The 24,560-nt window shown below is 46.0% G+C and overlaps 1 long non-coding RNA gene across 1 annotated transcript; it reads right to left on the minus strand.

Annotated features, from left to right (window-relative positions):
- Positions 1-4,536: 4,536 nt before the first annotated feature.
- On the minus strand, positions 4,537-15,718 carry LOC117070435. The gene is made up of 4 exons (XR_004431917.1): positions 15,454-15,718; positions 13,939-14,029; positions 7,800-7,990; positions 4,537-4,856 (listed from the first exon to the last, which is right to left on the minus strand). It is a non-coding gene; the product is annotated as an uncharacterized LOC117070435 (long non-coding RNA).
- Between the last annotated feature and the right edge of the window lie 8,842 nt (positions 15,719-24,560).

Consider the following 24,560-nt stretch of genomic DNA (forward strand, 5'->3'; position numbering starts at 1 on the left):
CTGTAGGTGACAGTGACTCAGGGACACAAATGTGTCACAGTATCTTAACTCCTGACACCTCCCCTCCCACCCCCTGTTCTACCCACTGACCCCAACAGGTCTCTTTTTCAGGCTGTGCATTTATTAGGACTCCGTATTGCGAGTAGCAAAACAAACAAAACCTCAGTTGAGACCGGTTTAAACGGGAAAGGGAAGTTATTGACTTGCATAACTGAAAAGCCGAGAGGGAGGTTTGGCTTCAGGTGAAGTATGATCTTGTGGCTCAAACAATGTTACCTAAGACCGGATTTCTTTCTGTCCTGCCATCTACAATACAGGCCTCATGTGCAGGTTTCACTCAGAGGACCCCCAGTAACTCCAAGCTTTCCCTCACAATTACAAATGGCTGCGTTGGTGCCTGACTTCACATCTCTACCATACTCTCTCCCAACCGAGGGGGAGTCTCTCTTTCCCACAATAGCCTTCCTTTCCTCCCCTCACTCACGTGCATGCCTCCTCACTGCTCATTGGCTCTGAGGGGTCATACAGCCATCCCAAACCAATGAAGGGGGCGTGGGGCTGCGATCCACAATTGGCTGAGGATCCACCATCCTCATCCACATGGAAGGCAAAGGAGGAAGACGGCTTTCCCAGAGTAAATTGCCCTGAGAACATGGGATCTGGACAAGGGTGAATCTGATGCTACATTCTGTGTGCATTCGCCTTACTTTCTAGGATTTGTCCTCTAGATTTGGAGGCTCCTCTTCTGTCCCCATCCTTTAAGGATAGGCCCTTCACAGTGCTGTCCTGGTCTCCCTCCTGAGCCACCATCTCACCCTGTTCTGCCCTCCTTGACCACTCACGCATTGCTGACTCCTGAACTCGCGTCTCCAGTCCCAATGTTTCTCCTGTACCATGAAACCATATATCCACTGCCTGCAGGACTTTCCATTCTAACCTCCCACAGGGGCCTGACACCCAACATGTCTAAAGCCTGATTCATTCTCACTCCTCCCAACCACCCTGCTCCAAAATTGCTTCTCCTTCTTAGTGTCACCGTTGCCCCTGAGCCAGAAATCTGATCACTCTTGATCCCTTGCTCTCTCACTCCCCAAATTTAATCAAGCCCCAGGCCATAAATCCCTGGAATCCATCTACTTCTTTCTCTTCCTTCCCCCTCCCTCTGTTAGGTCTCAGTGAAGTTCTGCTTGACTGATGGTTTCTATTTTAGCCAACGCCCCCTCCCCTGTGCTGCAGAGCCTCTTAACTGCTTCCCTGGCCACTGGAGTGGCCTGGCCCTGAGGGCAGGGTCGATAGCCTCATCACTGCCCCACTGACAAGAGCTCAGGACAGTGCCTGGTGTGTAAAGGCTCCCACAGAAATCTGCAGGTGAATAAACCAACCTGTGAATGAGAGGGGAAAGGGCAAGAAGATTCTTGGGAAAAAGTCAATATCTCCGAAGGCCTAGGGAAGCAGGAGCTTCCTCAGATGACCGGCGCTGGCCTGGCAGAGCCTGGTCTTTCCTCATTCAAAGCTCATCGGGCAGAGGACTGCCCAGCTGTGGCCAGGGTGCAGGACAGCTCCTGGCAGGCACTGTCCATCAGAGGAAAGAATTCTTAAAGAGCCTTTGAATCTCTAAATTTTGGGATTCCAAATGTTCAGCTTTTCCCTTAAGCTCAGTACATTTAGCCCCAGTTACCACCTGGAGCAACTAAAAGTCTAACTGCTCCATTTCTTGTTTAAAGTCAACAGAAAACCAGCAAGTCGCAACCGGGGCTTTGGGAACAAAGTGTGCTTGTTCTTCCCCTACCCTGGTCACAGGAGGTAGGCATGTGGGTTAACGACACCTAAGACTCCAGCTACTGCAGTGACATTAAAATGTCTGTCGAGGAGAAAGGAAAATGTGCCTGTTTGGCTTTAAAGGGCTGACAAACTTTAATATCCTTCTGTGACCCAGCAGAGACGGCAAACCAGTGGCAAACGCACATATGTGGGAATAGACCTGTGGCTGTGTGTTTTTGGTCCTCTGTACCAGGCTTCTGCATTGTTACAGACAAAGGCTTGCTCTTACCTCTCTTCTGCTGAACAAGGGCCTCCTTCAGTTCTTGACAGGCTTAAAAATAAACATAAGAAAGGAGGAGAAGACTTGTATTTGTCATGTTCTGGCTTGGGCCCGTGGCCATGCTGGGTGTACCACAGCATGATCTTATTTAAGCCTCACAGTAACCCTGAGAACAAACACCCTCACCACTCCCATTTTGCCAGATGGAGACAAAAAACTTACCCAAGGTTGAATGGCTGGTGCATGACAAATCCCTTTTCCCCTCCTGATGCAGATCTGTTCTCCCCAAAGCCCTAGAGGTACCAGGCTGATGACACAATCATCTTTAGATCCTAGGGCCTTGGTAACCGTTCTGAGAGAAGCCAGGACCATAGAGGGCTGGGGATTTATCACACTTCTTTTGACACTGGCCCCCAGTGAGAAGCTTGAGTCGTAACCTCACAGGACAGCCCAGTCTTCCTGGTTGCAAGAATTTTAGTTCATATAGTATATACCATGGTAGACTCTGGAAGATTTCTCCCTATGTGACCCACCTTACATAATGCTAATTGGATTTTTTTTTTTCTTTAAGACAAAGAGGTACCAAGAAGAAAACAAAAAAATGAGTCAAAATCTCCCTGGTCAGATAGCTTTTGTTAACATTAACAAACCCACGTATAAGGTTAAAAAATTCAAACAGCAGGAAAGTTTTCAAAATTAAATACCATTCCCCTCTATTCCTCTCCCAAAGACAATCTTTGCTAATATTTTCTTGTGATTCTTTCCAGCAAAAAGGAGCGTGTAAAATCCTATAGATATGACTCTATTTTGTTTTTGACACAAAAGGAGAGATGACCCCTGAGGTATTCTGCAGCTCGTCTCTTTCACTCTAACATGTCGGAGAGCGGCTTCCCATGTTAGCACAGAGTAATCCACCATTGTTTTCCTGGACTCCATGTGTTCATATTCTTTGCTCATTTAAAAACCTGGCATTTGGTTGTTTTCCTATCAAACTTCTTGTAAATTAATAAGTTCGTGGTCAAGTTTATATGTTAGAAATACGTTTTCTCTGTTTTTCACTGCTGTAACTTCTAATAAATATTAGCATTTCTCCTTTTTAGCCACACAAGGATCACAGAGAGGAGAAGAGAGGACTGTATGAGCTACCTACTGTGACTGTGACAAATTACCACAAACGTAGTGGTTTCAAATAACTCATTTATTGTCTTACAGTTCAGGAGGTCAGAGCTCTAAAGTGGGTGGACAGGGCTGTGTTCCCTTGTGGCTCTCGGGAGCCTTTTCCAGCTTATATAGACCACCATGGTTTGTGGTCCCGTCCTCTGTCTTCAAAGGCAGCAGCAAAGTGGCCTTTTCTTTCCTGTCTGACCTCTGTTTCCACCCTCACGTCTTCTCTCTCTATCTGAGCCTCCTAGCTCCCTCATATAAGGACCCTTGTGATTACATTGGGCCCACCCAGATAATCCAGGGCAACCTCCCCATCTCCCCATCTCAACACCTTTAATTTAATCACAATAGCAAAGACCCTTTTGGCATGTAAGTTATCATATTCATAAATTCCAGGGATTAGGACATGGACATATTTGGGGGCCATTTTTCAGGGAAGAAGGGGAGAAGGGTATGTTGGGGAAAGGGGTGGTAGTATTGGTGCAAATTGTAGCTGTCCCCTCACCTCTGAAAGTCTGGAACCTTCTACATTTGGTGTGATTTAAGCCTCCTAAAAAGTGACATCCCTGCTCTGCAAGGCTATCACATCACAAGGTTTGTTTCTTGTCCCCTCCCTGCCCCCAACACATATATCTGGCATGATGGCAATTTATGCTCAAGCCTGTAATCCCAGCACTTTGGGAGGCCGAGACGGGCGGATCACAAGGTCAGGAGATCGAGACCATCCACGGTGAAACCCCGTCTCTACTAAAAAAATACAAAAAACTAGCCGGGCGAGGTGGCGGGCGCCTGTAGTCCCAGCTACTTGGGAGGCTGAGGCAGGAGAATGGCGTAAACCCAGGAGGCGGAGCTTGCAGTGAGCTGAGATCCGGCCACTGCACTCCAGCCTGGGCGGCAGAGCGAGACTCCGTCTCAAAAAAAAAAAAAAAAAAAAAAAAAAAAAAAAGAAAATCAAGCACCTGTGCCAGAAAATTAACTCTCCCAGCTGGGTGGTACCTCCTCACCAGGTTGAAGGCTCCTGGAAGCCACAGACCACGTCTCAAGCTTTGTTGTTGTTCTCTCTTACACAATCTGCCTGGCACAGCACTTCATATGCGATTAGAGAGGGAAAGAGGAAGGAAGGAAGGAAGGAAGGAAGGAAGGAAGGAAGGAAGGAGAAGGAAGGAAGGAATGAGAAAGAAAGAAGGAAGGGGAAAGAAGGAAGGAAGGAAGGAAGGAAGGAAGGAAGGAAGGAGAAAGGAGAAGGAGAAGGAAGGAAGAAGAAGGAAGGAAGGATAAGGAAGGAAGGAAGGGGAAAGAAGGAAGGAAAGGAGAAAGGAGAAGGAAAGAAGGAGAAGGAAGGAGAAGGAAGGAAGGAAGGAAGGAAGGAAGGAAGGAAAAAAGAAGACAAGGAGTCAGTGCTTCCCTGCAGGCCCCAGCTCTCCTTGCACATTCCTGTAGACATGCTCTCCTGTTCTTCCTCTTCCCTGAGGTCCTCTTCCCCAAGGTCTTCCCCTCCCTGGAACTCAGCTTGACTTCTCTTTTCCTTGGATGACTGGGCTTTCCAAGAGGACACTGGCTATAGGCGGGTGGTTGAGCAAAGACTTTGTGAGAAGATCATGGCCTGTTTTCCATCCAGCCATCAGTGCCCTATTTTCTATTTAGCAGAACACTGAAAGCAAGAAAGCAGTAAGAATAATTAGCACGAAGTCAAGCCTCTTTTGGCATTCTGCTGGGAGTGGAAGGGCAAAGAAGGCAAGGGGCAGTTCTGACATGGTGGGGGGAGAGGATTCAGATATTGGTCTTATTCAGATACATCCGGAAGGCAGGAGGATGGGCTAGGTGACCTCTCAAGGTCCCGTCCATTCTGAGATGTTCACTGCCACTGTGTCCTCTGTGAATCTGCCTCCTGCCTCTTACTCTGAAACCTCCAGCCTTATGTCCTCCCTGAGTTGGCCAGGGAAACTTTTCCCCTCCTGATTATAAAAATAGCACATACTTCCTATTACGAAAAGTTTGACAATTTAAAGAAGCAGGAAAATATGATATCCACAATTCAGCTATCCAGAGGGAAGCATGCTTAACATTTTAGACTATTTTTCTCCTAGTCTTTATTCTATGCATATATATTTGCAACTCCTACAGTAGGCTTCTTTCTGCAGTATTCTGGGAGGATGTGTCAGGAGAGCAGCCGCCCTACCTCCAGATAGCTTGTCCCCAATGGATGGCTGCTTCCCACACCCAGTGGCTGCCAATGACGGAGCTGCTTTGGCTCACCCCAACCAAGTAGGCAGCTGGAAAGCCTTTCTCTGTAGTAACTCAGACCTTAAGGGAGGTTTTGCTTTGTCAGTGAATGAAAACAGGAGACTGGGCCAGGTGTGGTGGCCCATACCTGTAATCTCAGCACTTTGGGAGGCTGAGGTGGGCAGATCATTTGAGGCCAGGAGTTCGAGACCAGCCTGGTCAACATGGTAAAATGCTGTTTCTACTAAAAATACAAAAATTAGCTGGGCGTGGTGGTGGGTGCCTGTAATCCCAGCTACTTGAGAGTCTGAGGCAGGAGAATCGCTTGAACCCAGGAGGTAGAGGTTGCAGTGAGCCGAGACTGTGCCATTGCACTCCAGCCTGGGCAACAAAGTGAGACTCCTTCAAAAAAAAAAAAGAAAGAAAGAAAGAAAGAAAGAAAAGGAAAGGAAAGGAAAGGAAAGGAGGGAAAAAGAAACAGGAGACTGTCTTCAGGTCTCACAGAATTGGAGTCCTATTCGGGAAAATGGGAGGATGGAGGCAGGTATCTCACGAAGCCCCACGGACCCGCACAAGGTCTCCTGCATGGATCTCTTCCCAGTCTCCCCTCTTCCTGTTTCCTTTCTAGCTTTTCACCTCTTTCTCCTCAGTAGCTACCGCTTCAGGAGAGGAGAGGTGGGATCTCTGGGAAGAAAGGTGTGGGGAGGAGGGGCTCCCTGACGTACGAGGTAGGAGGTGGGGAAAGGAGGACTTCCGCTTAAACTGTAGCTGCTTCACTCAATGGTGCATCTAAAATAAAATATATTGCATTCTCCAAAAACTAATCTTTTCCCGGAAAGAAAATACAACCACACAAATAATATTTGGCCCACGTAAGAAATTGATATTCCTCCTATTACTCTACTCATAACTCTGTTTCCTGTGAGCAAACACTCTGACCTTATTAGCCCAAGAGAACATTTACATCTTCCCTGTCCAAGGTCAGATGACAAGAGACAAAACAGCATATTGTACTCAAGTTACTGACTCCTTTAATCACTTGGAAGGGAAATAGTGGTGGGTGTGGGATCTTGGGGAAGGCAGGCTAAGAAGTCTCTTTTCACTTGATCACACATATTTTTAATGTACATGAAATTACACAGTTTGTGTTTTTTCACAATATCATAAGCACTACCCCCCAAGTTTTTAAAAACTCCCTAAAGACCCTGTCTTATCTGAGCACGCTTGCAAATGAATGCATACTATTCCATTGTAGAGTGCAGCGGTGGTTCTGTGATTTTAGGAACAGAGGTCCTTACAGACCAGAAGACCTCCTTTTATTCTTGCTAAAGTAAATCCTTCAGATTTCCCAATAGCTAGCTTAGTAATTGCTGGTAATTTTCCAAAGACATCAGTGATAAGGAGCAGCTTCTGTTAGATGACTGGAAATAGTGCCCTGGTTGTCAAAGCTGTGTGAAGAAGGCACTGGGGCCAGGTTTGGCAGTAACCACATAAGCGGAGTCAAGAAACATATCCTAGGAGGAGACACGGTATTGTTTCCACAGCTGTCAGTCTATCCCAGGGAACAGAACTGAAGATATTTCATCCTGTACACAGGCAGGCAGCTGTGTTACTGCACAAGAGTGGACAGACGTGGAGCCAGCACATTCCTAACTTTGAATTCTGATCATCTCTGAGATTGAGTAGCCCTCGGTTCTCAACTCTGGTTATACATTAAGGGGGGAAAAAAGCCAGTACACAGGACTTACTGCAGACTGATTAAAGAAAATAATCAGAGATTCCCCACTTTGGAGACTCTCAGAGAGAAAGCTCTCTGTTCAATTTTCGTAGTTTGCATGACCTGGAAAGCCTTTGTGGAGGCAGGGAGTGGGTTCTATGACTTTTGTTAGGTCCCCTTTCCCTCCCTGTGCTCCTTAGCCAGGACTTGGCAGGAAACATTGGGATATCAACAGTCCCGCCCTGCGATTTGTGCCCAGTTTTCTTGTTTTTGTTTCATCTTGAGATCTCATCATCAGGGAGGCTTGGTGAATAGGCCGGAAATTTTGGAACCACAACTTGGCTTCTGACTGCCTCAGGCCTTCTCGAAAGTTTCCAGCAGTCAAGAGTTTCATCCAGATATCTGCAGGGGACCTTCAAGGGAACAGCTGGGAAGCTCATTGCCCCATTAGGACTCCCTATGACCTTCCCAGAGGGCCCAGCCACACAGATGCAGCCTGGAATGTGGCAGGAAGCTACAGAACAGGCAGGAAGCCCAGCTCCACGTTACATCGCAAGCAGCCTTCAGCAGCCAGCCCTGAAATATCCCATTTCTTCCTGATCCACCCCCACTCCCAAACACACAGCTAACCAGCCAGTAAGGTTCAGCAATTACCTCTGAAATGCGTCTTGGATCTTCTGTCTTAACACCAACTCCCCAGCGCAGGAGCAATCTCCTAACTGGACTTCCAACCTCCAGTCTCTCCACCTCCAGCCCATTCTCCATGCCATGGCCAACGTGATCTTACTAATCTAAGATCTTCTGGTTTGAAGATGGCATAAAGTTAGTAATCCTCCTTTCATTTTCTGGAAGTAATCCAAAAACAAAAAGGACTTGAGAGATAAAAACGCAAATTCCATTTTTAGTACAAGTAGCAGACACCTAAACCACAAAATAGATGTAAGAGTTGCCAAAAGCAATAGAGCTTCAGCAGAGATGTTGTGGGAAGAAATAGAGCAAGGATGCTGTGCTGCAAAGTTTCCGGGACAGCCTGAAAAAGAATCCTCCAGAAGGGGAGGGGCACACCTGGATGCGGAATGCACAGAGCCCTTGTGTGCAGCAGCAGAAAATGGGTGCAGGTGCTGTGGCCTGAGCACTGCTGGCTCAGGACTTCAGACAAGCCATAGTGGTAGGAAATGGTCTGTTTCTGTGGCAACAGGGGAGGAGAGACTTTGCCTTGGGGAATCTTCACCATTGCTTGGAAAGAATTCAAGGCTTAGTGAATTTACATGAACCCTGGGTCACAAGGAAAATTTAGCCAACCTGGAAGACGATCTTGGCCTTTCTCACACCTGAGGTCCACGGGGAAGAATAAACATTACCTGCTTCAATAATGAGTAAAATATACAGAGTTTTGACAAGAAACAAAGGAGAGAAAAAAAAAAAAGAAAAAGCAAACAGCAGGTAAAGAAGATTCATCAAAAAACATTGCCATGGAGCAGATGAAAATTTTAAAGAGAAAATTAAGAAAACATAGCAAAGTAATTTCTCCCACAAAGAAAACATACACATGAGAGATGAGGGAAGAGGTAATGAAACAGTGGGAGGACATGAATCCTGAGCTGCCAGAGCTCGGGGAAGAAGTGAAAGAAAAAAAAGAAAACTATCCAATCTTCACTCTTAAAAAATGAAGCCTCAAGTCTGAAGCAGTAAAAATGGAACACATACTGTGGAAACTCAGTAAGAGATAGTGAGAGGAATAAGAAAAGGAGGCAAATTAGATGAAAATAAAGAATTAGAAAACAACAGGTCCATTTGAAAGGCAAAGAAGATTTAATTCTATATGCGTTAAATATGTCTGAAAGGGGCCCGGCATGGTGGCTCACGCCTGTATTCCCAGCACTTTGGGAGGCCAAGGCAGGCGGATCACTAGAAGTCAAGAGTTCAAGACCAGCCTGGCCAACATGGTGCAACCCCGTCTCTATTAAAAATACAAAAATTAGCTGGCGTGGTGACGCACACCTGTAGTCCCAGCTAGGGGGAGGCTGAGGCTAGAAAATCACTTGAATCCAGGAGGTGGAGGTTGCAGTGAGCCGAAGTCGTGCCACTGTACTCCAGCCTGGGCAACAGAGTGAGACTCCATCTCAAAGAAAAGGAAAACAAAATTCTGAAAGGGCACACAAAAAATTGATAATATCAGTTGCTTCTAGGGAAGAAAATTGGGTTAGCTGTGAGGTAGAGTGGAAGGGGTGGAAGAAGGGCCAGGGTGGAAGGGAGATTTTTCACTTTTGTGAAACTTTTTTTAAAGTATTGACTTGTATGAGCATATTAGCTCAACAGAAACATTCAAATTAAGCAATACACACCCTGCCTCCAACACACATACACTTTCACAATCTGATTATGGTACTGTCTGTTTAAAACCCTTCCATTGTTCTCATTTCTCTTAAGATAAAAAGCCCACATTTAAAAATGGCTTATTAGTATAGGGTGATCATATAATGTGTTGTCCAACAGGGCACTTAAGATCAAAAAGACACACTACAGATGTAAACTGGGACTAAGGCCATCTACTTATAAGGCAAGGCCATGATCTGGCCTTTGTTTCCATCTCCAGCCTCATCTGTCACCTTCCAGCCCACAGGCTCTAACTCCAGTCTTACTGAGCTATAAGCAGCCACCCTTTTCCCTCCAGACCTCTCAGCACAAGCTGTCCCCTCTGCACAGTATTTTCCTTCTTCCAAGTCTCCCTGCCCCCTACTGTTTGGCTTATTCTGTATATCCTTCGGGTCTGATTTACCTTATGTATTTAATCAGTTCTAAAATGCATGCTCTGGTCAGGCACAGTAGCTCATGCCTGTAATCCCAGCACTTTGGGAGGTCAAAGTGGGAGAGATTGCATGAGCCCAAGAGTTCGAGACCAGCCTGGACAACATAATGAGACATCGTCTTTACAAAAAGTTAAGAAAAAATTATGGTTGGGTGCAGTGGTTCCTGTCTGTAATCCTAGCACTTTAGGAGGCTGAGGCAGGTGGCTCGCTTGAGCTCAGGAGTTTGAGACCAGCCTGGGCAACATGGCGAAACCCTGTCTCTCCAAAATATATATATATATATACTAGCTGGGCATGGTGGCATGTACATGTAGTCCCAGCTACTTGGGAGGTTGAGATAAGAGGATTGCTTGAACCTGGCAGACACAGGCTGCAGTGAGCTGAGATCGAGCCACTGCACTCCAACCTGGGCAGCAACAGAATGAGACTTTGTCTCAACAACAACAAAAAGTTTAAAAAAAAAAAAAAAACCGGGCATGGTGGTTCATGCCTAGAGCCCCATCTACTCAGGAGGTGGGAGGATCACTTGAGCCCACGAGGTTGAGGCCGCAGTGAGCTGAGATTGCGCCACTACACTCCAGCCTGGGTGAGTGCCAAAGAGAGACCCTGTCTCTCAAAATAAATAAAATAAAATAAAATAAAATGCACATTCCTCACCCCCCTACCACCCCATTACATTTTCACATCTCTGAAATTAGAACAGGTCTTAACAAAATCCACGACATGTCATGGTTCAATTGGTAGCATTTTTCTTAATGCTGCGTAAATTAATGACGCATCTTACAACAGAAGGCATCTTGAGTTTGATGACCTGTGTTATCACACTGTACTAGTTCCATGGCTAGCTTTCCACTCGCTGGGAAAGCTAGTTATTGAGGGCAGGACTGTGTGTTATTTTTCACTGGGCTCCCATTGGCACTTACTGGAAAATGGTAGTTCCGCCATAAACATTTTCTGAATGTGCATAAATAAAAGCATGCAGTTTAATCAACTTTTCTGAAAATACTTTGTGTCATTTTCTATCTAGGCCCTATAGCTTAATTGGTGACATAAAACTTGCAATGAAGCAGAAAACTTCAGAAGAAAAATTGGTTTAAGGGTAGGGGGTTTGCTCTCAGACATCTCTGCACATTTTCCCCCTCAACATTTCTGGTTTGCTCTGGGTCTTCGGATCTCCTGAAGACTCTTGATGACTGAATGAAGGCAATCAAGTTCCATATAGAAGAAATCTTTATGTTTTTAAAAGCAGGACTTTAGCTCTATAAAGGGAAGTGAAATAAAATTATTTGTATTTTCTTTCAAAGTTTCAATCTCACTCTTAACTTGGTTCACAAAGCAGAAGTGACAAATACAAAACAGAAATTCATTTATTTATTCAACAAATATCCACAGATTTCCCACTATTTGCTTGCATTCTTTTCCATACTGAGAACATCCCAGTGAATAAGACAAGGTCCTTTCCCTCTTGGACCTTACACCTGAATGATGGTTGAGACACAATGATGTACACACAAATTAAAAACATAATACGTCAGAAGCTGTGACTGCAATGATGATATGCGAATATACCATTTTATTACACGTGGGGGTCCCCAAGCTTATCTGATCAAAACACCTACCAGGGAGCTCATCAAAAATACAGATTCTTGGGCCCCTGCCAGCCCCAATGAATCAAGATCCACAGCAGAGAGGCTGGGGCAAAACTATTTCAGGGAATGCCCTCGTAATTCTTGTGATCACTGGACACCTTGGCTGTGTCAGAACTTTTGAACTTTGGCTGCAAACTAGAATCACATGGAGAGCTATGAGAATATGTGATGCTGGATCCCTTTCCCATTAGTTCTGATTTCATCCTTCTGGGATGAGTCCTGCTTCTGTATTTCAAAGCTCATCAGATGATGCTAGTGGGCAGCCAGGGTTGAGAACCGAGGGCTACACCGCCTCAGGGATGGTTGGAGGTCAGAATTAGCAACTTGCTGCCCACTCCTGCTCAGGAGTCACGAATCAGGCTCTTGTATGCAGCTGCTTGCCGTGTCCAAGATTAAATCTCTTTAGCCTACACCCAGGGATAGACGGGCAGCTAACCCAGGTACTGTGTCTTCTGCGTCTGGCCTTATAGCTTTGCCTTGGATGTAGCTCTTCCTTGGATATGCTTCCTGTACAGAGCCAAGTCTGAGAGGTAACCCCTACTGTAACATTTCAGCTGGGCCTGGCCTCAATACCCAGCTGTGATAATCTGATGCAACACTTCCAGTCACCTAGCACAAGCCATTCTCTCTTAGCAGTTTCTTTGGAATGTCCCCAGTGTATAATTTCCATTAGTAACTTCATTTTGAAATCCCATCAAGCCTACCAGCTGCTATGCAAGGAACCCAAAATGCAAACACTCCAACAGTTCCCCTTAAAGAAAAAAAGAAGAAAACATTTTCCTTTTTCAGCTCAAAAATTTCCAAAATCATTATATCACTATACCTGGCCTCTGAGGGAAGGAGAAAAGGAAGACAAGAAGATGAAAGTCCCAGGAAACCCTGGCATGAGAAGCATTGTCATTCTCTTTTCCTGCGACCAGCCTCTGAGGTCCCTACCACTCTAAGACACTGTATCCTCACTGGGCACAATAGCAGTTTTGTTTTTCCCCCAGAGTTAGTGGGGTGCTATGGAAAATACTCAAGTTCAGGCCTCAGTTGGAGATGTGTGACTTCTGTAAGCCTCAGTTTCCCCATTTGTCCGTTTTGTTGTGAGGATTGGAGGCAACATAACTAAAGCAGTAAGCACAGCACCTTGCACATAGTAGGTAGCTATGATTGTTATTGCATCCTCTCTGCCTTTTGGTATTTTTCTCCTAGATAAAGGATTATGCTGGGATTTTTTTATGTCATTGCTCAATGAGCTGGAAAAGGCAGCCCTGCTGATTAGAATGCTGGTTTGCAGGAAACAGAGTGGTAGTGTTGACATTTGCAAAAAGCTTTCTTGCTAAACTTTAAACACTTGGCAGATCTAATCCTGCTGGCATTGCCTGTTAGTGATATTTCTATGGCTATAACGGACATGCCGAGTTCAATCAGACACCCAGGGAAAGGGCAGGATAATTGGTTTCCCTCAAGTTTCCAGCAAAGTTACGTGGACACACAGTCCATTTTAGCATGGAGGGACCTAATGTGTATTGAGTATTACCTGTCTAGCACATTTGGAGGTGCTCAATAAATGCTGAGAAGCTGAATATATATACTGTGATAGAATGAATGTACTGCATAGGCCAGAATGGACTACGCACTTTTATTCTGTGCTATGTGTTTTGCTATGAATGGTTCATTTCAAATATTGATGTATTTATTTGAGCAAAGGGTGTGCCAGTCCACATGCTAGGTTCTGGGACCATGGACCTGTAAGCAAAACAGAAAAGGTGTCTCGACCTTCTGAGCCCTCAGCACAGAGAGGGTGACAGGGAAGAAACAGGAGTATTCTCCTACTCTGTGTGCTGAGTCTCCTGTAATGGAGAAAGCACTGAAGGCATCTAACCCAGTCTGGACTGAAAGCTAGGAGTGGGAAGTGGAAATATATGCTGGCTCTGGAGGTGCCAGGCAATGGGAAACTCAGGGAAGGATTGAGCTTCAGAGGACCTGGAAACAGGTTAGTCCGCCAGTGCAGGAAGAGGAGAGAGGCAAGGTGAGGAGATCCCGACTGGCTTTGCAAACCTTACTGGATCTTCTGCTGGGCAGGCTAGTGTGCTGCAAGGCAAGGGCTTGTCGTTGCTATTAAAATAAATTTATAGAGGAAAATCGGCTTTTTAGTAAAAATCCATTTAAAGTTTTTTTGTTTTTGTTTTTGTTTTAAATTACATTGATGGAGAGAGTGGGTCTTATAATTTTAGGGCCTCCAAAGGTCTTAATCCGGCTCTGATGGTGAGCACATTAGGGTAATGGGGAGTTACTGAAGCATTAGCAAGAGAGTGGCGAAAATGCCCTCCTTTCTCTTTGTCTTACCACGTTCCTGAGGACCTCAGTTCACTAAGTGCAAACGGGTGGGCGTGGCCGCGGAGATGGAGACCATCCACTTCCTGGTTTTCCGCTCAGCCTGCGGGAAGGGTAGGGAAAGACTTGGGGACTTGGTTGCTCCCTGGGCTTGGCCCACCAGTTCAGCCTTGGCTTCGGATCCAGGGTCCCCCACCCAAGCTCCCGTCTCTGGGGAGGCCCAGGCAGGGCGAGGGCTAGCGCGGTGATCTGGAGGCTGGATCCTGGAGAGACAGGAGACTGCTTTCCCGCCCCGAGAGGCCACGACCTCGTAGGGTTGCAAACCGAATCAATCCTCTCCGTTCCACCTCCTCCAGTATCTTGTTTGTGCCCTGGACTCGATTCCTCCCTGGGGATTCCTCCCTTTATGCAAAATCTGCTGGGACCTCCCGCGCCTGGGGACTCCCGGAGCGGCGTGCTGTCCCCACCAGGCGCTCAGCGCAGAGCGTCCCGGGCAGCGAGAGCGCTCCCTGCACCCAGCCCTGCTCCGGGCTCCGCACCGTGGCCCTTTTCTTAGGTTGTAGACACTCCCTCCCTTGCACCTTCCGAAAGCTGAGCACAGGTCCTGCGGGAAAAGGCGAGCATGGGATCGGGCAGTTCCCAACGTTCCCCTCCACGCCCCACCTCCGAGCACCCTAGAGGCAGTCTATGCTGAGCAAGCGAAAGGCCAAAGCGAGGAGATTTCTCGTTGTTAGTTTAAAACAAAGTGTCTGTTTTCTATGTTGGGATGTTAAGGAAAAACAAACAGGTGAAATAAGATGCCTGTAGTCATGACTCAGTGGGTAAAATGCTGTTTCTGTTTAACCCCTCTTCCTTCCATCTCTGCTATCTGCCTGCCTCTCTCTCTTTTTATGATTTTCTTTGTTTTTATCACACAGGGAATACGCAAATGCATTTTCATTGTAAGAGGTTGAAACAATGCAGGAAATTACAAAGTAAAATGTGAACACCATATTGCAACTCCCCACCCCCATTCCACTTCCCTAGTCCCGGGTAAAACCACTGCCTGCCATTTGGTATGCAACATTCACTCCTATTCCACGCATTTACACGTATGTGAAAGTACACACTTGAGCATACACAAATATAAGGTTATTGCATGTCTGCATATATGTACATGCATACATAACTTTTTTGCAGTTTTATGTCATGGAGACCATACAGTAAGTGTTCCTCAGATTGTTATTTTCATGTACTAATATGTCTTAAGGAGCTGTCAGTGACAGAATACACAGGTCTTTTACGCCATAGCTCTGTCTCTTTCTAACAGCTGCAAATTCCAAACTGTGGATTTCTCATGGGTTATTTAATCTCCCATTATTGACATTTCTGGTGTTTCTTTTTTAAAAAAATGTATTTTCTTTCTCTTTTTTGTTATTACAAACAGGAAGCAATGATTATTGTATGAGTTATTTACTGCTGCCTAACACAATACTCCAAAACGTAGTGGCTTAAAATTTTGTATAATAAATATTTATAATCTCTCACATTTTTTGCCAGTCAGGAATTCGCAGCTTCTTGGATGGGTGATTTCTGGCTCAGTGTTTTGCATGGGCTTGCAGTCCAGATGCTGACCGAGGCTTCAGCCAACTGAGCCTTGACTAGGCCTGGAGGAACTGTTTGCTCTCAGGGCTGGGAAGTAGGTGTGGGCTGTTGGTGGGAACCCTTAGTTTCTCACCCATGTGGGTCTCTCCACAAGGCTAATGGAGTGTCCTCACCACATGGTGGCTGTTTCCATCATAGCCAGTCATTCAAGAGAGCAAAGGAGAAGCACAGGGCCTTTTATGACCTAGCCTCCGAAGTCACACATTGTCACTTTGGCCACATTCTATTCATTAGGAGTAAGTCATTAAGTACAGCCCTTTTGTGAAGGGAAGGGTATCAAAGAATTTGTGAACATAATTTAAAGCTGCTAGTATTACCCTTATGCATAATCTTTGTGTAGTTATGTGACTATTTCCTCAGAATACATCTCTAGAACTGGAATTGCTGGGTCTAGTGGTATATGCATTTTTAACTTTGATAATTCCTTCTGTTTGTGTTAGAAACTGTCCATTGTCCCCCTAATATCCATTTTCTCTTTTCTTCCTTTTAGCAACGAATCTCCTGAGTTTCAGGTGGGTATGAGTTGAGAATATATTTGCCACCTTCCTCGCTGTGGACATGTAACTAAGTTATGGCTGATGAGAAGTACTGTGTGCGATTTCTGAATCAGATCCTTAAAATAAGCTGTTTGTTGTACTTCCGCTTTCCCCATGGAGCAATCTATTCAGAGAACAGATGTGGTGGTGGGAGTCAGCTTCCACCAGGTGATGCAGGTAAAACCCCTGGGGATGGTGGTACAATGTATAGAAAGAACCTGGGTCCGGCCGGGCGCGGTGGCTCAAGCCTGTAATCCCAGCACTTTGGGAGGCCGAGATGGGCGGATCACGAGGTCAGGAGATCGAGACCATCCTGGCTAATACGGTGAAACCCCGTCTCTACTAAAGAATACAAAAAACTAGCCGGGCGACGAGGCGGGCGCCTGTAGTCCCAGCTACTCCGGAGGCTGAGGCAGGAGAATGGCGTGAACCCGGGAGGCGGAGCTTGCAGTGAGCTGAGATCCGGCCACCGCACTCCAGCCTGGGCGACAGAGCCAGACTCCGTCTCAAAAAAAAAAAAAAAAAAAGAAAGAAAGAAAAAAAAAGAACCTGGGTCTCTGCATAACCTTGTGGAACCAAGCCAGCCTTCTTCCCAGGACTTTCTACTAGCTTAGACTTTTGTATGAGAAAAAAAAATAAAGCTTTTATCTTGTTTCAGCCACTGTTACTTACTGATGATTTGCCTCCTCAAAAGCCTACCCAACAATGTATAAGTATCCATTTCCCCCATCCTTGCCCACACTAGATATTATCAATCTTCAAAAAGTTATCAATCTGATACCCCCCCTCCTCAACTTAGGACTTTATAATCTCCTTCACGTGCTACTGCTAGGGGCAGGGTGAAGGACATTGATATAAAATTCAAGAAAAAACCTACCAAAATCTGTATTAATAGAAAACGCAAAGATATAATGTTGCTTTTGAGAAAGAAACTACAATTTAAAAAGTACTCATACATCCCCCCCAAAAGACTGCAGGGATGCTGTGCCTTCCCTCAAAGGCATTACAACCTAACTGGGAAAAGATATCTGGACGTAGCAGTACAGAGTGGAGTAGTCTGGCTGGCTAATTCCTGGTACTGACCCAGGGAGATTGAGGAGGGAGCTGTGATGGAGGACATTTAGCCTCCCAAAGTTAGTGGTTCATGCATTTCTTATGCTATTCAGGTGACAAGCAGGGAGAAGGGAGTGGACTATCTGGCAGAAAGTTGTGCAGGCAAATGCTAAGGGTACAGGCTCTGGTGTTAGACTGTCTACATTCACATCCCATCCCTGCCACTTCACTCTGTTGGCACATACTTAGTGAGTGCCTTCTGCAAGCAAGGTACTGTTGGTGAGGCTGGGCGTTCCACGAGAAACTCTCCTGTAACTGGAGCTTCCTTTCAGAGTGCTGAGACAGATGACGATGGGCTGGGCTTCAGTTCCCTCACCTGGAGAGTGACGAGAACACCAGTACAAAACTCCAGGGCTGTTGGGAAGGTGGAATGAAATAGTACATGAAGGAAATAGTACATGTAATGGGTCGCATTCACAGTGCCTGGAACATAGCAAATGCTCGTAAAGGTAGGTGTTATCATTAAGGAAAGCCATGAAGGAGAAAGTCCCTAGAGCCCCCAAGGTTCCTTTCTGGGCCTTCACTGGTGACTCCCAAAAAGTTTGTTTCAATGCCCCCTGATACAGTGTGGATATTTCTCCCCTCCAAATCTCATGTTGAAGTGTGATCCCAGTGTTGGAGGCCGGGCCTGGTGGGAAGCATTAGGTCACGGGAGTGGGTCCCTCATGAATGGCTTGGTGCCCTCCTAGTGGTAATGAGTGAGTTTTTGCTCTATTAGTTAGAGTGAGATCTGATTGTATAAAAGAGCCTGGCACCTCTTCCTCCCTCTCTTGCTCCCTCTCCTGCCATGTGATCTGCCTGCTCCCCCTTTGCCGTCTGCCATGAGTAAAAGCTTCCTGAGGCCTCAACAGAAGCTGAGCAGATACCAGTGCCATGCTTATCCAGCCTGCAGAACCAAGAGCCAAATAAACCTCTTTTCTTTACAAACTACCCAGTCTCGGGCATTCCTATATAGCAATGCAAAATGGACTAATACCACCCCCACCCATAGAAAAAAACTCCTGCTTTCATAAAAGATATCAGTTCTTTCTCACTGAGGTGAAAATGATGGACGTAGTTTGATGCACTACCTCTGTTGCATTTACACTTTAGTGGAGAATATACTATGTTTGGTTAAATCACAAGGATGAAAGTCTAATTATAACATTTCAGGCATCAGCACAGCTAAACCAGGGGCATTTGGGCCAATTGAGGGTGCTTCACTGATGCTGCTGAAATCAACATTTTTAGGGAGCTGGCCCAGTCTTCTCTTCCCTTCCCTTCCTTCTCTTCCAGTCCCTTCTTCTCTCTTCTCTTCTGTCTCTGCTCCTCTGCCTCCCCTTTCTTTCTCTCCCTCCTCTCCTCTGTTTCCTCTCTGTCTTTCCCTTGCCTAAACGGCTGTCTAAGTCCCTGATGATTCAATGTGATTACGTTTCCATAGGCAGGTGTGTGTCTTGTTTAGTCACATTAAAAATAAATCACTTGGCCACATGCAGTTGATGCATCAATCTGTTACTTTCCTCTGCTTTCCAGGAACAGATTGCTCAAAAACCAAACGACTGTTGCGTGAAATGCAAGTGGGGAAAGGAGTGAGATGAAGGGAACAGAGCCCTTCCAAACTCACCCTTCAGCCTTCCCACCCAATCAGAAAGGAAATCAGTCATGCCCACAATCCTGCCAATAACACAGTGTAGCGGCTACATTCTTTGGACGAATGACAGCGAGCTGTGGAAGAAATCTGGTTTGGAGAAGAGATGGGGGGCTTGTGTTTACTGAACATCTACAGTGAATCAGGCCCTGGGCTTTCTTTTGCATCCGTTCTCTTCTAAAGGGGAATCAGGATCCTGGCTGAGGGACCCTGGACTATTTCACCTTTCAGGATCTCAGTTTCTTTAGACTAAAAACCTGAATTCCTTTTTTTTTTTTTTTTTTTTTGCACTTCTTAAAAATTAAACTTTAGGTTCTGGGGTGCATGTGCAGAACGTGAAGATTTGTTACATAGGTATACAAGTGCCATGGTGGTTTGCTGCACCCATCAACCCATCATCTACACTAGATATTTCTACTGATGCTATCCCTCCCCTAGCCCCCCAACCCCAAGACAGGCCCTGGTGTGTGATGTCCCCCTCCATGTGTCCATGTGTTCTCATTGTTCAACTCCCATTTATGAGTGAGAACATGTGATGTTTGGTTTTCTGTTCTTGTGTTAATTTGCTGAGAAAAATGGTTTCTAGCTTCATCCATGTCTCTGCAAAGGACATGAACTCATCCTTTTCAATGGCTGCATAGTATTCCATGGTGTATATATGCCACATTTTCTTTATCCAGTCTATCATTGATAGGCATAATTCCTATTCTTTAAAAAAATTTTTTTTGTAGAGATGGGGTCTTGGTATGTTTCCCAGGCTGGTCTCAAACTCCTGGGCTCAAGTGATCCTCCCACCTTGGCCTCCCAAAGTGCTGGGATTATAGGTATGAGCCACCACACTAATTCATATTCTAATAATTCTTTTTGGCATCAGGGACAAGTCTTGGGGTTATTCAGACCTAGCTCCACCCTTTTGGGTAAATTACTTATCATCTCTGAGCCTCAGTTTTTTCATCTCTAAAATGGGGATGGGAATCAAGATCAAATGAAATAATGTATTTAAGACATCTTTTTTAAATGGGCAACTAATAGTGATGGTGTTTAATCTTTCTTTCACAACATGCACATTTTCACCCTCTTAGAGATTTTTAAAATATTTTTTACGGGTTGGAATGGTGGTTTTCCAGGTGGTATGAATATATGTGTGTGTGTGTGAGTAAGTGTGTGTTTGTATGTGTGTTCTCCTTATTCTTGATGAAAACAGTCTGAGGAAGAGACAGCTGAGGTTTTTTTGTAGTAATCTTGGCACTAATGAAAATCAGACCCTGGACTCCATAAATGCTATTGGGCATTCAGTCAAGGGGTAGCAGGTATCCCAAGATGTTCCCTAGTAAATCAGACCTCCCTTAGTGAATCATATCACCCTTGTGTGATCCCCTCCCACACCGAATCTGAGCTGGCCTGTGACTTGCTTTAACCAATAAAGTGTGTTGGAAGTGACACTAAGTTGTTTGTAGTCTAAGTTTTAAAAATTCTCAAATCTTATACTTTTGTGCTTTGGGGATCCTCAAGTCAATATGTAAAAAGTGTGGTCTCTCTGTGCTGGAGAGGTCACATACAGAGACCAATGGAGAAGGAGAGACCTTAAGAATATATGGATAGAGGAAGAGAGGGAGGAAGGGAGGCCCAACTGTCCCAGCTTCACAACTGAGCCAGGCCTCCATCCACCCCCTTAAGGCACCAGCCAAGTGAGTGACTTATCCTGGATAATTCATCCCAGTACAGTTCCCAAATGACCACAGCCCCAGCTGCTACCATGTGCAACAGAAGAACCACCCAGCTGATCCCAGTCAACCTATGGACTCATGAGAGATGACAGAATGGTTGTCTTAAGCCATTCACTTTTGGATTGGTGTACTACAAAGCAACAGATTATTGAAAAAGTCAGCAATATTTTTGAGCTTTCACTATGTACCAAATCATGGACTCTCATTAGGAGAGATACAGAAGAACTACCCACAACTCCCCTCAGGAAGTTAGTTTGGGCAAGAAGATTGTACAAAGGCAAGTATAAAGATTCTAGACATTTACTAATCCACACACAAGTGTGTGCTTGGAAGTATGATGTAAACAGACTGTTTAGTGATAGGGTCATTGGGTTTGGGTTAGGGTTAGGAACACTCCTACAGGGAGAGAGTCTTGAGTTGGATTTTGAAGGAAAGTGCAGGTGACGGTTCAGAGAATGGCTGGGGTTGGAAATGGGGGGCATTGATAGTCACATAGCAATAAAACAGGAGCACATGGAGTGGGAACTGAGAAACTCAAGTTTGATATCAGATGGATATAGAAACAATGGGTCTCAAAGGGGATCTTGCCAATCAGGTTCTAGGCCTGCAGCAGGGACTTCAGGAAAGCTGGTTATTTCATTATCTTCATTTTCTTCATTCCATTTGGTAAAAACATAACTTGCAAATGACAGCATAATCCCTTTATAAATGCCCCTGATTGTGGAGTCTCCTGGGGGAAACTTTCTCTTCAGCACCCATTGGAGGGGGCTCAGAAAGATGTGTATAACCTGTTTATAGAAGACCCTTTTAGGCCTCCCCCAAGGACAGCCTCAAAGGGGCGGGGGTTATAAGGGCCCCTCTGTGTGACTGATGAGAAGCAGAGACATAAGCTAGGGAAGCATAGCCCAAACCAGAGCTTATTGGTTGGTAGTTAGCAGGTTAATGGCTCACATCAGGGATGACGCAAGGTTGTAGCCATATGGCAGGAATGATTTCAGGGTTTTCCCTTCTTTGCTTCTCTCCCTTCCTGGTGTTTGGTGGGGCTTTGAAGCTCTCCTGCCCAGGGAGATCTGGGTCATGCTTGAATCCTCAGCTCTGGGAGTCAAGGCAAGGCCAAAAGGTGATGACCTGTACTATGAAATGTGACTCATAGGAAAATGAGCCATTCTGCCAGTCCCTTGAGGAACAGGGGTGCAAGTACAAGTTGGAGGGGGCAAGGGGCAAGCGGTTCCAGCTCTGAGCAGAGAAAAACTGAGGGGAAAGGAAAACAGGTGGCTCATGACAGCACCTTTCTTCACATTTTAGGGTGGTGCCTTAGTTTGTGATTCTACCCAGTTTACTCCATTTATAATCTTAGCATATACTGTTATTATTTTTCACAATTACTGAGTTAGGCATATGTACAGTTGTAAGTAACAGAACTCCCAGCTAACAGTGGCCTAAGGAATGTAGACCTTCCCTCAATCCACAGAGGATGATTGAGTGGCCACCACATACCAGGCGCTGTTCTAGGAGCTGGGAAACAGCCGAGAGAAAAACAAACTTTTTGCCCTCACAGAGCAAGAAGGCAGCCTGGATCAGGGAAGGGCCTTGTCACTGTCCTGAATGCCTGGGGTTTCTGCTTCATGGGCATAGGAGACCTCAGGATGTCCAGGAATCTCAGTCAAGACAGGAAGCAGGAGAAAGAGGTGGACCAGCCTCCCTCGTTCCTTTCAGCAGAAGAGCAAAAGCTTCCCTGGAATCTCCAGCAGATCCTCCCATAGGCCTGGGCTCACTCAGAATCTTCATGGTTAATTTGGTCACTGTTTATCACTTGAGACTACCCAGAACAAGGCAGGGTTCTGTTTGCAACAGAGAAGGGAGAAGGAAATTGGGCAGGTAGTCAGAGTCGGGCTGTCTCTGTGTTTGCAGGGGAGGCAGACACTGGAGAAGGTAAACATTCAGTGGCAAATATATCATTGCAAACAGTAAGGAAATAGTGAAATAATTGTAAAATGGCATTGAAACAATCCAAGATGAGGCAAAAAGTCCTTATTGAGTGCTTGCTGCTTCCTACGGTCTTTTCCAAGTAGGACATGTGAAGAGGGAAGGAAAGATCCAGCCTCAGGGGTCTTTCAGACTGGCAGGAGATGACACACACACATCTGAAAGAACCTGTGCCCAGAGAAAGTGAAAAGGGATCTGGTGGCAACTGAATGCACAGTTCAACGCGGTCATTGTCATAGGCACTTTCCCTGCCTGTCCTGCCCATGTTCCTTCTAGGGAACATGCCCTGCTCACAGCTGCTAAAGGTGTTGACCCATGAGGTCCAGGCCCATCCCCATCCCACTAAAATGTGTTAAAACAAGGAAGATCCACTAAAAGGTGTTAAAGCAAGGGTGTGTCTCGTCCCATCGCCTGATTTTAGTGCTTTTAACACTAAAAGGTGTTAAAAGCAAGGAAGATCCACCAAAAGGTGAATGGGACCAAACACGCCCTTGCTTTCCACCTTTCAGTGGATCTTCCTTGCTTTCAGATTAAAGTCAAACGCCTTGGTACAGCCTCGAGGTCCATCACTATGCCTGTCCTCCTCTCCCGCTGCCTCCTGACCTGGCCTCTAGCCACCCCAAGATGGGCAGATCCCACCCAGCAACTCACGCTTCTGGGTCTTTTCACACGCCAGGACTTGTTTGCACAGATATACCCTCCCCTCCCCTGTTTTCCAGCTGGTGAAGTCTCATTCCTCCTTCAAGACCACCACCTGGGGTCATCTCGCCCCCACACTGACCTTGCTTCCTCTCTCCTTCACGCTGCCCCAGCACCTCATGAGGACTGTGCTGGCATCTGCCCCTTGTATTGGCATTATGGGCCTGTGTGTTTCCCTGTCACTCCAGGGCAGGGCCTGTGCTTCATCTTGGTATCCTTGTTAACTGATACAGTGCCTGACACCTCAGCCAATGCCTGTGGGATGAACGAATGAATGAGTGGTTCTCTAATGGTGACAGAGTAGGTCTCAGCTGATTTAGTAGGGCTTTCCTCCCCGGGAGCTTAGCCTCAGTGCGGCCCTGGGTTGGGGGTCAGATGCTTTATGGAGCCCTTCTGCCCTCTGCCCCTAAAGTCAACCTTATTTCCTGCTCACTCTCACCATGATCCTCTTCTCTAGAGCCAGAATCCCCTAGGAGCATTTCCTTGTTTTCCTCCTCTGGAGAAGAGGAGCCCGGAGCCAAGGAGCAGAGGGCTGCAGAGCATGGCTGGGATTTGATAACAGGCAGGAGATTTCAGCAGCAATCAGGAGAGGAAATCACATACATTATCCCCGGAATTCATAATGCAGTGCTAATGAGATGGAGGGGCTGGGAGCTGATCTCTACCGCCTCTTGCAGCCCGGGATCATCAGTGTTTGGAGAAGGACGCAGGGAGGGGCACTGTCTTCCGGCTGCTCTCCCCTATCCTGTAGCCTGATGGTCCTCCCAGCAAGGGAAGACATTTATTAGGCCTCTAAATGTGGCTTGGTCACAAAGGACATGAAAATGAGGGGCTGTAGAGACCTCCAGGGGGCAGTGGAGCTGGGAAGTGGAGCATGCAAGGTGGGGGACCCACGACAACCTCCCTGTTGAATAACCTTTCCCTGAGAAAGTCCTAACATCTGGAAAATTTCTAAATCACATTATTATTGAATTAGTATCTATTGAGGTTTGCCATAGGCAGGAACAATGATCATCATTTATTGAACGTTTCTCTGTGCCCCAATGCTGATAGTTTACACTTGTACCTTATCCAATTCTCTACCTCCTCCCCAAATGCACACACTCACACCCATGAGCACACACATGCACTCACATACATTCTCACACCACACCCGCTGCCCCCACACTCCCCATGGTGAGGTGGGCATTGCTGCCCTCACTTTACAGGTTACAGGGAGAACTAAAACACCAAGCATTTCATGACTTCCTGTCATCACACAACTCCTGGCATGTGCACCCCAGGGTATTGACTCCAGGTACC

The sequence above is a fragment of the Trachypithecus francoisi genome, unplaced genomic scaffold (genome assembly GCF_009764315.1).
Source record: "Trachypithecus francoisi isolate TF-2019V2 unplaced genomic scaffold, Tfra_2.0 Lachesis_group3, whole genome shotgun sequence".
NCBI lineage: Eukaryota > Metazoa > Chordata > Mammalia > Primates > Cercopithecidae > Trachypithecus > Trachypithecus francoisi.